This window comes from Triturus cristatus, chromosome 4_2 (assembly GCF_964204655.1).
Source record: "Triturus cristatus chromosome 4_2, aTriCri1.1, whole genome shotgun sequence".
Classification (NCBI taxonomy): domain Eukaryota; kingdom Metazoa; phylum Chordata; class Amphibia; order Caudata; family Salamandridae; genus Triturus; species Triturus cristatus.
The window spans coordinates 241,560,267-241,576,755 of NC_140586.1; the positions used below are offsets into that span (position 1 = coordinate 241,560,267).

At 46.9% G+C, this 16,489-nt stretch overlaps 1 protein-coding gene and 1 long non-coding RNA gene across 5 annotated transcripts in view; one reads left to right on the forward strand and one right to left on the reverse strand.

The window, feature by feature from the left end:
* TOM1 (target of myb1 membrane trafficking protein) overlaps positions 1–16,489 on the reverse strand; it is a 335,348-nt gene that overhangs the window by 250,825 nt on the left and 68,034 nt on the right. The gene's annotated exons all lie outside the window — the stretch shown is intronic.
* LOC146833536 (uncharacterized) overlaps positions 1–16,489 on the forward strand; it is a 184,318-nt gene that overhangs the window by 154,659 nt on the left and 13,170 nt on the right. The gene's annotated exons all lie outside the window — the stretch shown is intronic.

Sequence of the window (16,489 nt, forward strand, 5' to 3'; positions counted from 1 at the left end):
AGATTAATTCAGGACGAGCTATTTTTAGGTCCTACTCGCACTTACTGGCTAGGAATACAAACTGACACTTGACCTCTGCCTCTGAAAAGGGAAATGTGACAAGATAGCAAGATTTAAAGGCATCTTTATTGCTCATAAAGTAAATGAGCAATAAAAATGCTTTTAAATCTTGATAACATGTCACATTTGCTCAGCTTTCAGATTAGAGGTCAAGTGCATTTCAGTTGGGTCGAGGAGATTTTGTAGGTTACTAGACCTGCAGGTCTAGTGCATTTTTAATGATTTTTTGAGCCCTGTAAACCGCTTGTGAATTCACCATCTCTCATAAACAACCAAGGAGAACATGACCCCGACACATCTCCAGCATCAACGGGACTCCTCAACACCTCTCGCTGCCTCTGGTACAAATCCACTAGGTTCCAGGTTTGACCGTTATTCAATTTGACCCAATTTCCACCCACCTCTTGAACATTAAAAGGGCCACGAATTTTAGTTAAGTCCTTTGCACCAGAACCAGCAGGCTTGACCTTGACTCAAACTCTAGTTGAAATAAAGTGTTTTTCTACAGTTTAATTCCAACGTCCTTGACCCCTTGTTACACTTTCCCGCATCCATGATGGTACCAGTTTGGTACCAGGGCACCTGCCGTGCATCATCTCAAAGGGGCTTTTCCCTGGAGCCAAATTGTTAGCAGTGCGATGTGCCCATAGCTTGTCCTTGATCGCTTTCTCGACAGACAAACCAGCACTGCAGGCCAATTGCATTGAACCTTTGACGTGCCTGTTGACTCTCTCCACGAGACCATTACCCTGGGGATTGTACAACAACGAATAAGCATGTCTCATCTCCTCTGACCTCAACTGTGTACCATCATCCGTGAAGATTACCGAAAGTATCCCCTTCCTTCTAAAAACATCACAAAGAAAATCAACCGTAGAATTGGTGGTAATATTCCTCATGAATACAGCCTCCACCTACTTTGACTTAGCATCCACCAGAACCGCTGCAAACCTATCCTGCTCAGGTAAAAAGGAGAACAGCCCAATAAAGTCCAAACATACTTTCTCCCACACTTCCTTAGTATCAGACACATGTTGTTCCTCCTTCAATTTCCCAATACCTACTCTCAACCGTTTCTCAGAATCCTTGCACACACTGCAACTCACGATCCATTCCTTAACCTCGCTATCCATCAGTGGCCACCAAAATCTTTCTCTGACCCTTTTGGTGGTCAAGGTCTGCCCCAAGTGTCCCTCATGAGCCATTCTTCATCAAAAGGTAACCACTGAGTATGGACAACTCATCCACCACCTTGAAAAATGGCAAGTGTACTCTCTCTCCTGACCGTCCCCGTCATCAACTTTAACACACACTGAATCTTTAAATCTTTTTCCATGGCTTTCACCCATTCCTCTTTGGAGATGGAAGCCCTCCAACCTTCCGTGACATCCTCCACACTTGCCACCACCTCCTCAGTGACCATCTCAGTCAACTCGGCAGTCCCATCAGGCAGCCTTGAAAGGCAATGTGCCACCCTATTCTTCCATCCAGGGATATTTTCCACTCGACAGTCATAATCTTGCAACCTAACAGCCAACCTGGCACCCAGTGCAGTTCCTGGTTTCCCCCGGCCCTAACACTTTCAGTAAAGGCTAGTGATCTGTCCTAAGGGTGAACACCCCTCCCCACAAGAACGCCCTGAAATAAGTAGTGGCCCAAGCAGCAGCCAAAGCTTCACGCTCAATAACGGAGTAGTTACGTACCGTGCCAGTTAATGACCGTGAGGTAAATGCTACTGTTTTCTCCTCTTTGCCGTGCACCTGGGACAAAACTGCCCCTATTCCTACTGGCATCCACTGTGACAATGTTCTTTAAAGTACTTTGATACGGTGCAAGAACACCGGCCTGTGAAATATAATTTTTTATGGCCAGGAATTCCCTTTGTTGTGGTTCCTCCCAAACAAACTTCCTACCCATACTCAGTAACTCCCTAAGGGGTGCTCCACTAATCCCATGAAAGATCAGAGGGCATCTCTGTCACCCAGAACTTTCGCAATAACAATCGCACTCACCAGTTTCACCTCGGGCTTTACTCCATTTCTAGTGATCATGAGGCCCAAATACTCCACTTCTTCCACCCGGAAAACACACCTCTCTGCGTAGGGTTAAGCCTGCTTCTCTAATGAGAGTTAACACTTCAGTCAACATACAATTGTGTTCCACCTCGTCCTTTCCAAACACCAGGATGTCATCCTGGAATACAATGACTTTACCGAAACCAGACAAAATTCCTGAGATCAAACGCTGGAACACACTCGCAGCTGAACAAAGCCCAAATGGAAGTCTGCGCAATTGGAAGGTGCCCTCCGAAGTAATAAATGATGTAAGATGTTTAAAGTGTGGATGGAGTCTGGCCTGAAGATATGTACTCCACAAATCTATCTTTGAAAAAAGCTTTCCCCAGACAACATCAAAATGAGTTCCTTAATATTAGGCAACTGGAAATTATCCATGACCAAATTTTGGTTAATGCTGCGAAGGTCCACACAAAACCTGAGAGACCCATCAGATTTTTTGGTAATAACAACTGGAGCCAACCACTTGGTTGCCTCTACCATTTCTATTACTCTATCCTCCAAGAGCTGCTGGATAATCTTCCTTCTTTCCACCCTCGCAGTCATAGGTATCCGTCTAGCTGGATGCTTGATAGGAGCAGCATTATCCTTCATTCTTGATGTCCGCACCCATGAACCCTAGGATTCCAATGTCTGCCACCTGATACTATTTGAGAACGACATCCAAGGTGACCAACATTTCACTAGGCCAAGTAACATCAAATAATTCTTTAGGAACTATGCTGAACAGAGAACCAGCGTACAACATTAGAGATACCATAGTGCCACTGACTTCAAAATCGGCCTAAGGACAAGATAGTCTCCTCTCCTGGTCATGGTCTCCCAACACCTCTCCATCTTGTACCACAAGTACACTGTAGTCGGGTTGCTCATCCTCCACCATAGCAACCCTCTTCTCTGCACCCTTGCACATGCAAGTTAAGTGTCCCTTTTTCCCACATTTGCGACAATCCTTTACCACTGCGAAGCATAGTAATGAGTCTGCCAAATGATAATTGCTGCCGCATCTAAAACATACTCAAGATCATTTCCCTTGCAGATTCACGGGTGAGGAATTTTTCCAAGTCCCACTCTTACTGGTATTTCCACTGGCAAGTTGGGATTTGACCCTTACTGCATTAACAAGATCACCATCTTCCACCAAAGCTGCAAGTTCAGTCGCTTTACAGTCTGAATTGGAAATCCTCATTTCCCGCATGCATTTCTCGGATTCCTCCACCACCTTTGCAATAGCTATTGCCTCTTTCAAAGTGGAATTGCTGGCTGCCCACAGTCTCTCCTGAATCTTTTTACTGGTACACTGGACGATCAATTGGTCCCTAATCATCTCCTCCGTCATCTGTCCAAATTTGCACTTAGCGGACAACTCTCTTAATCTTGCTACAAAATCATCAACAGACTCTGTAGATCGTTGAGGCTGTGTGTAAAATTTGTGGCGTCGCATTACTACATTTACTTGTTTTGCAAATCTTGTTTTTAAACGTAGCACGGCCTCCTTGTAGACATCACCAATAGCTTCACCTTGAGCATCCCGTACAGGAGGTAAGTACTTAAACACATGCTGACCCTCCTCTCCAAACGATCCCAATAGTAGTGCTTTTTATCTAACAGCAGTAAACTATCCATTTTAGGACAGCTTTAAATGTGAAATTTTAGATTGAAGGTGCACTTAACTCTTTGTGCATCAGGTGGCAGTGTTCCCAAAGGAAGAAAAACAACCTGCAGGCTAACATCCAATCAACAAGTCACCATTTACCCGAACATCCAATCAGACTTGTTCAAGAAGGACCGGTGAACCAATCCTCGCCCCTGACCAATGAGAATTCAGGGAAAAGGTTCAAATCATTTGCTAGTTTCACAGTTGACTGCTCACTCCGCAGCTGCTACGTTACTTCAGCTGATCGCTGCGGCAGGGACTCCTCTTACCAATCAAGACTGCTTGCCGCTGCGTGTACACTGTCCCCCGCTGCCGTTCCCAGGACAGAAGATATTTCTCGATGTCCTCGCGCCGTGTTCCTCTCTCAAGCTAGCAGGTGAGCCTGCGTTAATCCTGGCTCTGCTCGCGCCATCCTGATTGTTCTGTCACGGCTCCCTGCGAGAAGGCTCAGCACGTGCCAACTTCACTGCTCGCGTTCACACTGGTAGGCCTGACGATGCCAATCTCGCACTTCGCACGGCCGGTGATGGGGCCAATGTGACGCGACAGACCTTACGGGTGTCCGCTTGACCGGAGCCCCTCCTCAAAGCTGTGCTTGAACAAATGAAACACCGACAGGGCCTATCTAACAGCCACACTTTTTCCTCGCCTCCTGACCGCAATCTCAATTCCGTGGGTATCTCGGCAGGGGGTCTCAATTCCCCATAGTATGTCTGTGCCCAGCCGTATCGTTGCCAAAATTGTAATAATCAAAGACACCACTCACCAGTCCAATGAAGCATGTTCCTTTATTCAATGAAGAAAGAAACCCCACACCGCAGCCCTGCCAGGCACAGTTCATCAACGGACTCAACGTCCAGATCCCCCACATTCTACTCATGACATCAAGGTGGATGCTGTTAAGGGAGTGCAGTGTCAGCCTGGCTGAGGTTGCCTAAGCAAGCACATTACAACACCCTCTCTATTCCAGCCCTGCTCCTTCCTCTCCCAGAAATGACTGCTTTGCTAAATATACCATCAGAAACAGATATCCCAATGCCCAGGGTGCCATTCTTGCAACAGAAATGTCTCCCAGCTTGCCAGCCTCCATCTCTGAGTGCAGAACAAAACTTGGATGAGATGAGCAAGTTTCACGTTTGCAATATAGTACAAGCACTCTTCTGGTCGCTCCGAAATTCACACGCCTGCACACAGAATACTGTATTGTGTCCATAAACCAGACACACAAAGTGAACTTGACCCCCTATGCACCAACAATGCGGACAGCGACTGCCTTATCTGTCCTACCCAGGAATGCCCTTACAGCATTCTCCCTATGAGCTCACCACAATCCATGAGCTCACAACATTGTATGGTCACGAGCTAGCCTTATAACAAGTCATTTTGAAGCACATCACAACACATCCTTCCCCTAAAATATAATAGACATAACTCCTAGAAATATAACAACAACAATAGCTGTACAAAAAAATAAATGCAGAAAATATAAATACCTATCACCCTCAAATGGGCTTGATTGAGGTACCTACAACCAACATATTTATGCACAGTCGTGCTTTTAGTTACACTTAATAAGCATACTAAAATAAATAAAAAGAAATTTAAAATAAACAACTACAATGTTACTGGCACAGAGTACCACAATCGGTCTTACAACAGGAAAAAATATATAGAATTATACACCTGTATCCACCGTAACAACAAAGTCATTAAAGCGTTTAGGCTTCACACTTATCCTTCCCGACTGGGTTGTTTTTTCAACACAACTCCCATTGTTAGTGATATTGTTAAAATTATCACAGCTTTCTTCCCTCTCATTTGGTTGGCCCTGCTGTCATAGCCTGGGAACACAGCTAAGATCATTACCATAAATTGGCATATCACAAGGTAGCTTATCATCTATCCAATCATAATTCCTTGACTCAGGCACACTTCTCCTTGTACTAAGTTCCTGGTTATTTCCTCTAAACAGTACTAATCTCTTAGCATGCCGCACTTTCCCACACCTGCCACTTGAACTCCCCCAGCCACCATTTTGCAAATAGGTTTTTCCCAGTTCAACCCTTCCACACACATTACATTATCTTGTATGCACAAAACTTGCGGACAATCTACGTCTGAGCTAGAGTGGTCATCCTCTTGATCCCACTCCTCTACAACACATTTGACAGATTTGGACTTCTGACATACACACGAAAAGTACCCTTTGACACTGCACTTAGCGCATTTCTGACCCAGTGCCGGAAACTTCTTATTCTGACCTATATGGGCTGTACTGCCACACTGATAACATTTGCCTTTCAAATCCTCCATTCTTTTACTAGGTTTCTGCATCACCATGCTTTTCTCCTCCTTCTTATACCATTGCTGATCATCCTTTTTGTGGATTTTTTTCTGACAATTTCAACAATTTCATCACTCCTGTCTTTTTACAAGAAGAAACAACCGCCTTAGCACACCTTGAAGTAAACTCCGACCTACTAATTACTGCAGTAACCTCCTGCAAGCTGTAGTCTCCATGAACCCACAGTTTATCCTGCAAATTAGGGTTGTTACAATGCATAATTACTTGATCCCATATTAATTCATCTTCTAACACCCCCAAACTTGCAAAACAGTGCCAACTTCCTTAATATGGCTACATATTCCTTAATTTTCTCATTAGCACCCTGGTTTCTGTGATATCGGTCAATAGCTTTACAAACAGTAGGAGCGAAGTACGCATCCAAGTCTGCTAAAGCCTGTATAAACATATCCCCCTCATCCCACAAGCGGGGTTTCTTCTCCATATGGTTGTACACCTTCAAACCTCCAGGCACTAGGCAATGCAACAGTATTTCTTTCTATCTAGAGTCATCTCTTCAGTTTTGAATGTGTGGATATAATTGATTAAATAATCCTTAAAATCTTCCCACTTTAAATTATTGACTTCATCTTCTCTCACCTTAAAGGGTTGTGGCGATGAAAGGTTCATTGAGGCCATAATGAAATTCTAAATCGGAGTCTACTGAGTATAGTTTACCACAATACCTACTTGGCACAGAAGGAAGGAACAAACAAAGTAGCGTAGATGACTGCAAACTGGTGTGCGTGCAATACATATACATTTTTGCAAATGTGAAGTAGTACTCCAAATAATGTATAGACCGCTGTGTAAAATGAAAAGTATTATACAAAACTAGCTGGTAACCTGTGCCCCAAGGCGTGTGTGTCACCGAAAATGTAACATGCTACAAAGGTAAAGAAGAACTCCCAGAAACGCATAGTCACGTGTGTCATATGAGTAAGGTGTACATTTCACCGAAAAATGTACCCTCCTGGATAAGACGTTGCGTACACTTAGTGTACTGGTAACCATAAATATATCTTGACAAGCCGTTACACCGCCGAGATGGGTGCACGCATCAGGCTTGGTGTGTGTCACTGCTGAAGAATAAGCCGAAGGCAGAAGACAAATGCTGTCCAAAATGTGAAAGGGTGTGCACGTCTCAATGTAACGACACAAATTGTTAATGCGTGCTCAGCCAAGGGGGAAAGAGTTGGCAACTATATGGCTGCATTAAAATCACTCGCCCAGACTTGTGACTTTGAACAGTTGACCGACTCTCTCATTCATGACCAACTGGTGCGATGCACGAATGACCCAAAAATCCAGGAAAAACTGCTGGCCAAGAACCCCAATCTTAAGGAGGCAATGACCATCGTGGAAAGCATAGAACATACTTCCTACTGGGTGAAGGAAATTCATAACTCTAGTGCAACCGCAGATAACAGCACTAACTCTATTAGAGGTGATTCCAATAATCCTTATGGAGAAACTGCAATTGCTGCTGTGTCTAAGCCCACTGTGAAAATTGAAAAGGGCATCAGCAAAACCGATAAATCAAAATTAGTTTCTAGCTGGAACAAAGATGGTAAGACAAAATGCCCGAGATGTGGAAGTATCAAACATGGTCCCAACTATCCAAACTGTTTTGCCAGAAGCACCAATTGCAATAACTGTGGAAAAAAAGGTCACTATGCCCGCATGTGTAGGAATGGAAAAGTTAGCATGATCGAGGATGATGAACTGTCTTCAGAGACTATTTACTGCATCACTGATACCATTGACAAACCAGTTTACGATATTGACACCGACAGTATCTCCATGCCAAAATGTGACATAATTGTTGGGAGTGTGTTATTTCCCGTACTTGATGATTCTGGTTCGCCGTACACCTTAATTAGCGCCAAATTTTGGAATGCAACGCCTGCCTACGAAGATGTTAAACTCTTGCCTCCTGACATCAATCCGGTGGGTTATGGTGGCCAGAGTATTGACCTCGTCGGATTTTCCGTTCAAATTTTTTTTTTAAAGACAGAGAGACTGTTGGCAAAGTCTAAGTTGCTAAGCGTGGTGACAATCTTTTAGGTTGGCGTCACCAACGTGATCTAAGAATCATTCACAATCCTAATGCTCCGAACCAAGTGATGTTGCTGACTTCCCACAGTGATCATCCAGATATTATAGAAAAGTATCCGAAAGTCTTCAGTGAGAATCTAGGTTTTCTCAATGGTTTCAAACATAAGAGAATACTAAAAGACAATGCAACTCCAGTTGTACACAAGGTCAAGAAGGTCCCAAATCTCATGGTCAAGCCACTGCAGGAGGAACTAAACAGATTACTCCATTTAGGTATCATCGAGGAGATTGAATCTTCAGAGTGGTTGGCCCCCATCGTTTTGGTCCCAAAAGAAACAAGCATTTACAATGCAATGGTCTCGGCATTGTTAAAGTTAGAGCTGTTGGCATTGCTCATGACATTATTCTTGTTTTTGTTTTTAAAACATTTAAAGAAACGGCATTGCCCTTTAAATGTGGCATTTGAGTTGGGCACGCCTAGAACTGAAAACAAGACTTCCCCCACTTCTTGCAGCTTGCTGCTCTGAACACAAAGCAAGCAAAGTGCAGGCATAGCCAGACGTCTAGGAGTCAACAAATTGCACAGGAACAAAGTCAGCACGTTACACTATGGCAGGCACAAAACCAGCGCACTGAAAGCAACCAGATACACTATCCAGCTAGATTCCATCTTTTCAAGCAACAAAGAGAAAATGTAGGATGGTGTTAAAAAGGAGCATGATGTGGAATCACAACTAAACAATCTTGCTCAATGGCAACACCAACAGTCAATCGGCTGCAACTTGCAAGCTCCTAGTGGGAAAAATTGGGCGCCTGCACTTACACCTATTAATTTTTAACAAATTAAACACTGTTGACAGCCCCTCCGATCGTTGTTGCTTGGTAAGAAAAGGAAGTTGACAGTCTTAGCGTTATTGTTCTCTCTGTATGCAGAAGCAGATGTAGACGTTTATTCCAGTGTCACTATCTGCGTGTCTGACAAAATAGGTTTTATGATCACTGCTCGATGGCTCCCAGACCTGGAGGGGAAACCTCGGATTCACTGATACATGCCAATGACATTAAAATACCTCATCTATCTCGGAGTCATTTATAATCAGGTGGCAAGGAGAAGACACAGGTGACAGCACCGTGTCAATGCACACAAAACAGCTAAAAGCTGAGGCATGCGTCAGCTGTAGGTGGTGATGGGTAAGGTGGAACACAAATAACTCTAAGATTACTGCTCTTTGGGGTGGTAGTCAGTGATAGCTGACAGCCCAGGATCGACACTCAACAGTATCTCTCGGAGGCCGATAACAATCCCACAGAGTTGTGGTGGGGCATTGAAAGGGTTCCCCCTCCCAAGCGGACTCACCATGCTGGCGGCTACACAGGTGTTGCTGTAAGTAGCACCTAAAACTGTTGAAACAAGCACTAGGCAGCAGCACGCTTTGGAAGATGATAGGAAGTAGGAGGAGCATAGAAAAGTAACACGACAATGGAAATGAAAAAAGAGGACTAGGTAACGATTCCGAAACGTACTGAGCTAAATAGAAACAGAAGAAGGTGTTATAAATATAGTGGCCATGTTTGAAATCTGCAGAGGTTTAGACCCTGTCTAACCGTATGTGAGAGAGGGAGGATTTGCGCTGTTAAAGCGAGCCCCTCTCTTTTTCTACATTCACTTTGGAAAAAATTATCAATTTCAGCAACTTTCCAAACATGAGGAAGGCGATAATTATTCAATACGTATCATATGTAAAAATTACTACTGTCCTCTGAAATGCCATAGTGTTTAAATATAATAGACTTCCAGAACTTAGTAGTTTTTGTACCCTCCTGCGGTCTTAACTCTTCCCTCCGCTCTGATTTAGCCTCGTACTCTGAAAAACTGCGGCCACACGTATTATTAGGGTGTATGTACCCGCACAGTAATTTAATTAGTGGAAACGTACTATGAATAGAAATAAACACACACACGCCTTTCCCCCTTGTTTAATGTAGTAATTTAGGCGTCTTTTGAAGTAACGGGGCATAGATAATTCGCATGTGTGCGGTTGAAAAGGGTGGGCTCGTATAAATCACTGGTTCGTTGCATCAGGCGACCCGATCCCATCCGGTTGGTTTTGTACATACTCTTCCTTCGAATCGCTTATTTTGTGTGGCCGTAGGTTATTTTGTGGTCGTTTTCCAAATAATTTTCCTAATTAAAAGCATTGTTTGGTGTAGAAGAGACATGACATGCTAGAGGTCTCAATCGTGATGTAATATGGTGGCACGTTACTTTTTCGCATCAGTACATCGTCTTTCTGCTTGAAAACTGCGTGTTTTCTCGGCGATTTCAGGATAGACCCGAGACCATCTTTTCATGAAAGCACTACCCAGTCTCCCGTCCATTTTCCTATGCTCTGTACGACGAAACATATAATTTAAAGCTTCCTGCATTAAGTTGGAGTCGTGCATTCAGACGCCACCGTGGTTCGCGCCGCACATGGGCTTGAGGCCCTGCCCGTTATTCGAAACTGCTCCCCTGAGTCCGTGGTCGAAAGTCTCTGCCCCAGGTAATACATAAACGACGCCTTATCTTCGCCATTACCAGACACATCCTGCTTTTCAGCTGCCCGGTCTGCTGGGACAATCTTCCTAACCATTTCTCCTTCTCTCTGACCAACGCACGACACAGCAGACCTGCACCGGAGAACCTGCACTCAGAACAATACCCGGTGAGGCAGGCTGAGTGAGCCGCGCCCGCCGGGGCAGCGCACCAGACCCCTCGATAGAGAACCATGTGTACATTGCATATACAGGCACTGCAATAGTTGTTGATTTGATCAAGGCATGTCGCGCTTGCCATAGCACCGTAGTAATACTACACGCATGAGTATGCGGAGACTCCATAAAACCATACTTCCTATGCTGATGCGTTTCTGGCATTAACTTAAAACGGTTCAAATAGTCTCAATACAATAGTTTTGTACCCGCAGTTGCATCCCAATACACACCAAAGCTGAAAACTGGAATGGGGGGGAACCTCCCCTAAATTGTCGAAATTGCTTGCACCTGCACCGAACCATGACGGAGAAGGAAATTATATATTTTTAAAAACAGAAAAAGTGCAGAAGAGAAAGCTGTGGCTACCCAAGATGAGATGCATGCTTCTCTCGGCTTTGAATACACTTTCTGGATGGGGTACTAATAGTGTCCCCTTGGCATTTCTGCGGCCTGAAAAACGGCGCAGCTGTTCCCCAACTGAAACCATCCCCTTACGGGATAACATTAAAACAAAACAATGACTGACTGAGACATAACTCACACTCGCAGGAAGCAGATCGTGCTGCACAGAAAGTGATGCCCCTGCAAGGCTGCGGGGGGGGGGGGAATGTTGCGTTACACAGATTTGGAGCGCTAAGCATAGGCAACCCAGGGCCTCCAAGGCCAAAGCCCGGTCTGCCAACCCACCCGCGCACCAGCACAATCCGACCCCGCTGACTCTCCCCACGCTGCACCCGGCCGGTGCGACATGCGGGACAGGAGTCGGCACCATCATATCTATAGCGCGAACGCGACCCGAAAGTATTGAAGCGCTGTGCCGGAGCACCGATAAACATGACACATTCAGGCACGGGGAGAATACGCGATTGACCCAAATCACATGAGAACGCGACCCCCAGGCACGAACCCTGGTTTCCTGCTCCACAGTCGGCAGTTAAGCCTTCCCCAGCCCGGGGCTGTTGGGTGCCCCCACGTGGGCACCACGTCGACCCGGAGGTATTGGCCGGAGCACCGACTAGCATTACACATTTGGGCAGGGGAGATTATGTAATTAGCCTAAAATCACATGATGTGGACGCGACCCCCAGACCCGGACCCGTGGCCTGCAGTCGATACCGGACTGCGGAACTCTGCTCACTCTGCGCCCCCTCCCCCGCAACACGCATCATCAAGCCCCCGCGGGCAGGGGCCCTGAACCGGCACTCCATAGTGCATCTAAGCAGAGGGAGGAGCGTCCCGACCATGCTCCCCCCCCACCCCAAGAGTTATTTGAGGACCCCGTGGCAATCGATCGTTGCCCCCACCATCCACAACATGACCCATCTGGCCGGGGGCTTGACGGCCCCGCCGTAGAAAGAGCAGCGGAGTGGGGCACCTCGCGACGCTCACTGCCCCCGCCCCGCACTCACATCTAGCCCACACTGGCCGAGGCCCCTGAGCCAGCTCCGCAACAAGGGGAGGGGCCGTGACCCAGGGGAGGAGGAGTGTTGGAGAACCCACGCCAGCAACTGTTTACCCGAGCCCCACACACAAGGCTCAGAGCACCAACATGGCCAGTAATATATGCCCCCAGAAATCGGAGCGCTGCACTAGAGCCCCGCGTTTAACCTGCGCAAACCGACTCACCGGATGGGATGCGCCCCCTAGGCTCAAACACTAGGTTTCCCGCACCGAAATCGGCAGGCCAAGCTGACGTGCCACATCCACGAGTGCAGCCCGGCCCCACAGCGCAGCGCCGGAGTCCGTCAGCCAGGCGCTCGTCGCAATACAGTTCAAACCAACCTCGCTGTCCCCAACACAGACAGCTGGATTACCCTCTTCGCAGTGTTGTAACCATCCTGGAGTTTTGTTTACTGGCTACACAATTATATGGATTTACGTGTTGAGCTGTACAGTTAATCGCCGATTTTCGTCGGGTTTTCACACGCAGCGAACTAACACAAGTCTGCGGCGTTTAAGTGTTGGTTTTCTATTAAGCCTCTCGGCATATAGATATTGTCAGTTTTTCGAGCAAGTGGTAAAAGGTACGAAGGATAACTTAATCCACGTGGTTGCAATAGAATAGCAAAACTACACCTGTTTACCCCCGACAACCCAAACAAGGCAGAGCAAAAGGCAAGCACACCACTGCCTTTCTCCGAGGCAGAGCAGAAATGCCTCGGAGAAACGCAGTGGCGTTTTCGGATTCGGGGGGCGTGTTTTGCTTTTATCTCCTCTTGCCATTGGCTGGAGGAGATAATTAGATTTGTTGAAAAAAACACGCCCCCGATCCGAAAAGGACGGGGCCTAATCGGAATGACGGACCTCTTCTCCAATGGCTGGCCAGCATTCAAGAGGCCAGCCAATGGAGAACAGGGGAGAAGAGGGGCGGGTTCAAGCCCCTCTTCTCCAAGTCATTAAATCTCGGATCGAGACTGCGCAAGCGCAGCCTCCGAGCCGAGAACTAAAAAGGAACCAAGATTTGCATGTGTGTGGACTTGAGAAGCCTCAACAACTTGCATCTGGGTCGATAGGCAACCCTTGCCTAACATCAACAAAGCCCTGACTAAGTTAGGTGGCGCCGGTCTCTTCAGCGTAATGAACTTGTCATCAGCCTATTATCAGGTCATGCTGCATGAGACTCTAAGGCCCTAACTCAGCTGACTCATCTCCTGAGGTCAATGCGTTCCGATGCGGACATGGTTAGCATTCTTTCAATAGAACATTTATTTAAAAGGGCAAGTTACAAAACATTGCTTATATTCTTATAAAGCGTAAGCAGTAAGGTTGAAAAAGACCACATCCCTGTACACATTTTAATAAACTAAAATAAGGAAAACAGTTGATAAGGATCACATTAAACGTTTTCCACTCTATGCATCAACCAAGTATTGCAGTACCTCCAGGAATGGTGCACTTCCCCACCAGGGGAAAACAATGCTGTTTAAAGAAAGATGACAAATAGAAAATAGCGCTTCACTGGCAAACTCTGTAAAGTTGCGCTAATATGATTGGGTGTGAATAAAATCAATCTGGCCACTTTACGACCATCGTGTTTTGCTTTATTTAGTCATGTATTTATGTTTCGTATTTTGAACCTTTTTTTCTCTCCGTCCCGAGGCTGCTCTTTGAAATAGAAAAATGTCAGAAAAAGACATTTCCAGCAAAAGCGCTTTCTTTTTTGCATCCATTTCACAGGGGAAGAATGAAGGAAAGGAGAGAAACTAGTGGGTAAGAGCCATTTCTTGAAGTCCTACAACTGAGGAGAGGGGCAGAGGCAGAGAGGGAATAAGAGGAAGAAAGAGAGAGGGGCCAGCTGCCAGCAGCAGAGCAGAAGTGAACACTGTCCTTGTCTTCTCTGGGCAAGAGGGAAAGGACAAAGTCCTTTTCCTTCTCTGCCCACCCCGCCTGTTCCCAAAGGGCCAAGCCTTATCTATAGGCCTTGGCTATTTCAGCCGTCCTGGGACGCTTTTTTAAACAAGCATTGGCATAGCCAATAGGTCTCGCCTTTCGGACCTTATAAGTGTTTAGCAATGCAACAGTTGATGTTGTTGCACTCCAATCTTGCATTTCCTTCCTTTTTTACCCATCCACCTTTCCTTTTTTACCCATCCACCTTTCCTTTTTACCTTGCATACATACACCCTTCCTTCTTCTATCTATGCGTGCATCTTTGCCTCCTTCATCTATCTTCCTTCCTTCTTTCTTCCCATTATTTCGGCTCCAGTCATTCTCTCTTCTTTTCATCCATCCTTTTCCCAATACCTGCTTCTCTCGATGCATCCCTCCCTCCCTCCACCCATCCATTCTCCTCTCTAGCCATTCATCTCGGCATCCACCCATCAACCTTTCCATCCTCCTCTATAGCGCTCCTTCAGCCCCATCCTTCTCTCTATTCCTCACTCTCCTCATTCCTCCCCCTCCCCCACCATCTCTCCCTCCCTTCCATTTGAAGAGCTGGAGTTTATGAGCTTCTGATCAAAGTCAATGCGGCCTTCAACACCAATTTAAAAGTTATATAGTTATATGTTACACAGAACTACCTTCTGGCACCCCCACCCCCCAACCTGGCACCGCCTCCCCCAGCTGCTAAAGTGGGTGGCTAAGGACACCTCAGCTGTGAATAGGTATGTATTTGTAAAGAGTATCCCAGTGTGCTGTGCGTGTTAGAGTGCACACAGGGAGTAGTGTGCCTTGCATGTTTGTCAGCTGTATGTTCTTGCAGGGAGTGGAGTGCCTGTTGGTGGTGTATGCTTGCAGGGAGTAGCGTGAATGTTGGTGGTGTGTGCTTGCAGGGAGTGCGCTGACTGTTGGTGGTTTATGCTTGCAGGGGGAGAGTGAATGTGGTCAGTGGTGTGCACTTGCAGGGAGTGGGGTGAATGTTGGTGGTGTGTGCTTGCAGGGAGTAGCGTGAATGTTAGTGGTGTGTGCTTGCAGGGAGTGGAGTAAATGTTGGTGGTGTGTGCTTGTAGAGAGCGGAGTGTATGTTGTCAGTGGCGTGCAGTTGCAGGGAGCGGCTTGCGGGCTGATCCCACACCCCGCCTTGCTGTGTCTGTGGTTGGTTGGTTGAGTCAAGGTGGGAGGGTCAAATGCTACCACCGCCTCTTAAGGGGAAGTTTAGTGTAAGGAGGAGGAGGCAGGCACACAAGGGAGGGGGAGAGGAGCAGCGGAGTTTAGCTCACAGTGAGCCAGAATGTTTTAGGGTGAGCTCCCCTCCACTCTCTCGAGAAAACTGCTGGAAAGTGGGGGGGTGGCGGGGGCGGGGTTGTAACCATGCGAGCCTGTGACAGGGAGAGGTGGGGGGCTGATCTGAGGTACAGGAGTGGGGATGGGGGGCAGGTTGACGAATGGCCAGGAAGAGACTCGCCTTTTACAGGCGAGTGTGTGACACGCAGGCAGCATTGAAGGCGACGACTGTAAAGAGCAGCCGATGAGAGAGGGGTGTGTGGAGCACAGGGGTCGTAAAGTTTCGAAGAAGGTGAACAAGCAAACTTCGAAGCTCGTGGGCCCAGTAGGGCACTCGCGGTGCCCCGGGGGCACTCGCAGGGCTCGGAGCGAGGCTGACCGTGCCCCGGGGAGCGGCGGATTTTTAGGGTTTAGGTGATAAGGGGTGGACTGCATAGGGAGATCGTGTTAGAGCTTTGTGAGTTCGGGTGAGCTTTAGTGCACTGCGCCCGAGGGGTGACGGAAGTGTTCGCATCACTAAGACTGGTGGCAGTCGTTAAATTTTAGTACATAGCATTTCCGTTGCTAGGACACGCTAGGCCACCAAAAGGCAAGATGCAAAATGGCGTCGGGCTGTCCACAGTCCCTACGGACACGCGCATGCTGTCTGCTATGGACAAATGTCAAGAGCAGCCATGTTTGTCCATGCAGACGCGTGCACGAAAACCCTCGCCAGAATCGATTACAAAAGGTACTCGCTATAGCGAGCGCAGCGCATGCGCTGCTTTCGCTTGGCGAGACCTAATAAAAAAGTAGGGGAACGAAATCCATTAAATTTAAAAAGTGGGGGCACGCCGTGCCCTACCGATCCCGCCCACTTCAACCACTGATTATTTG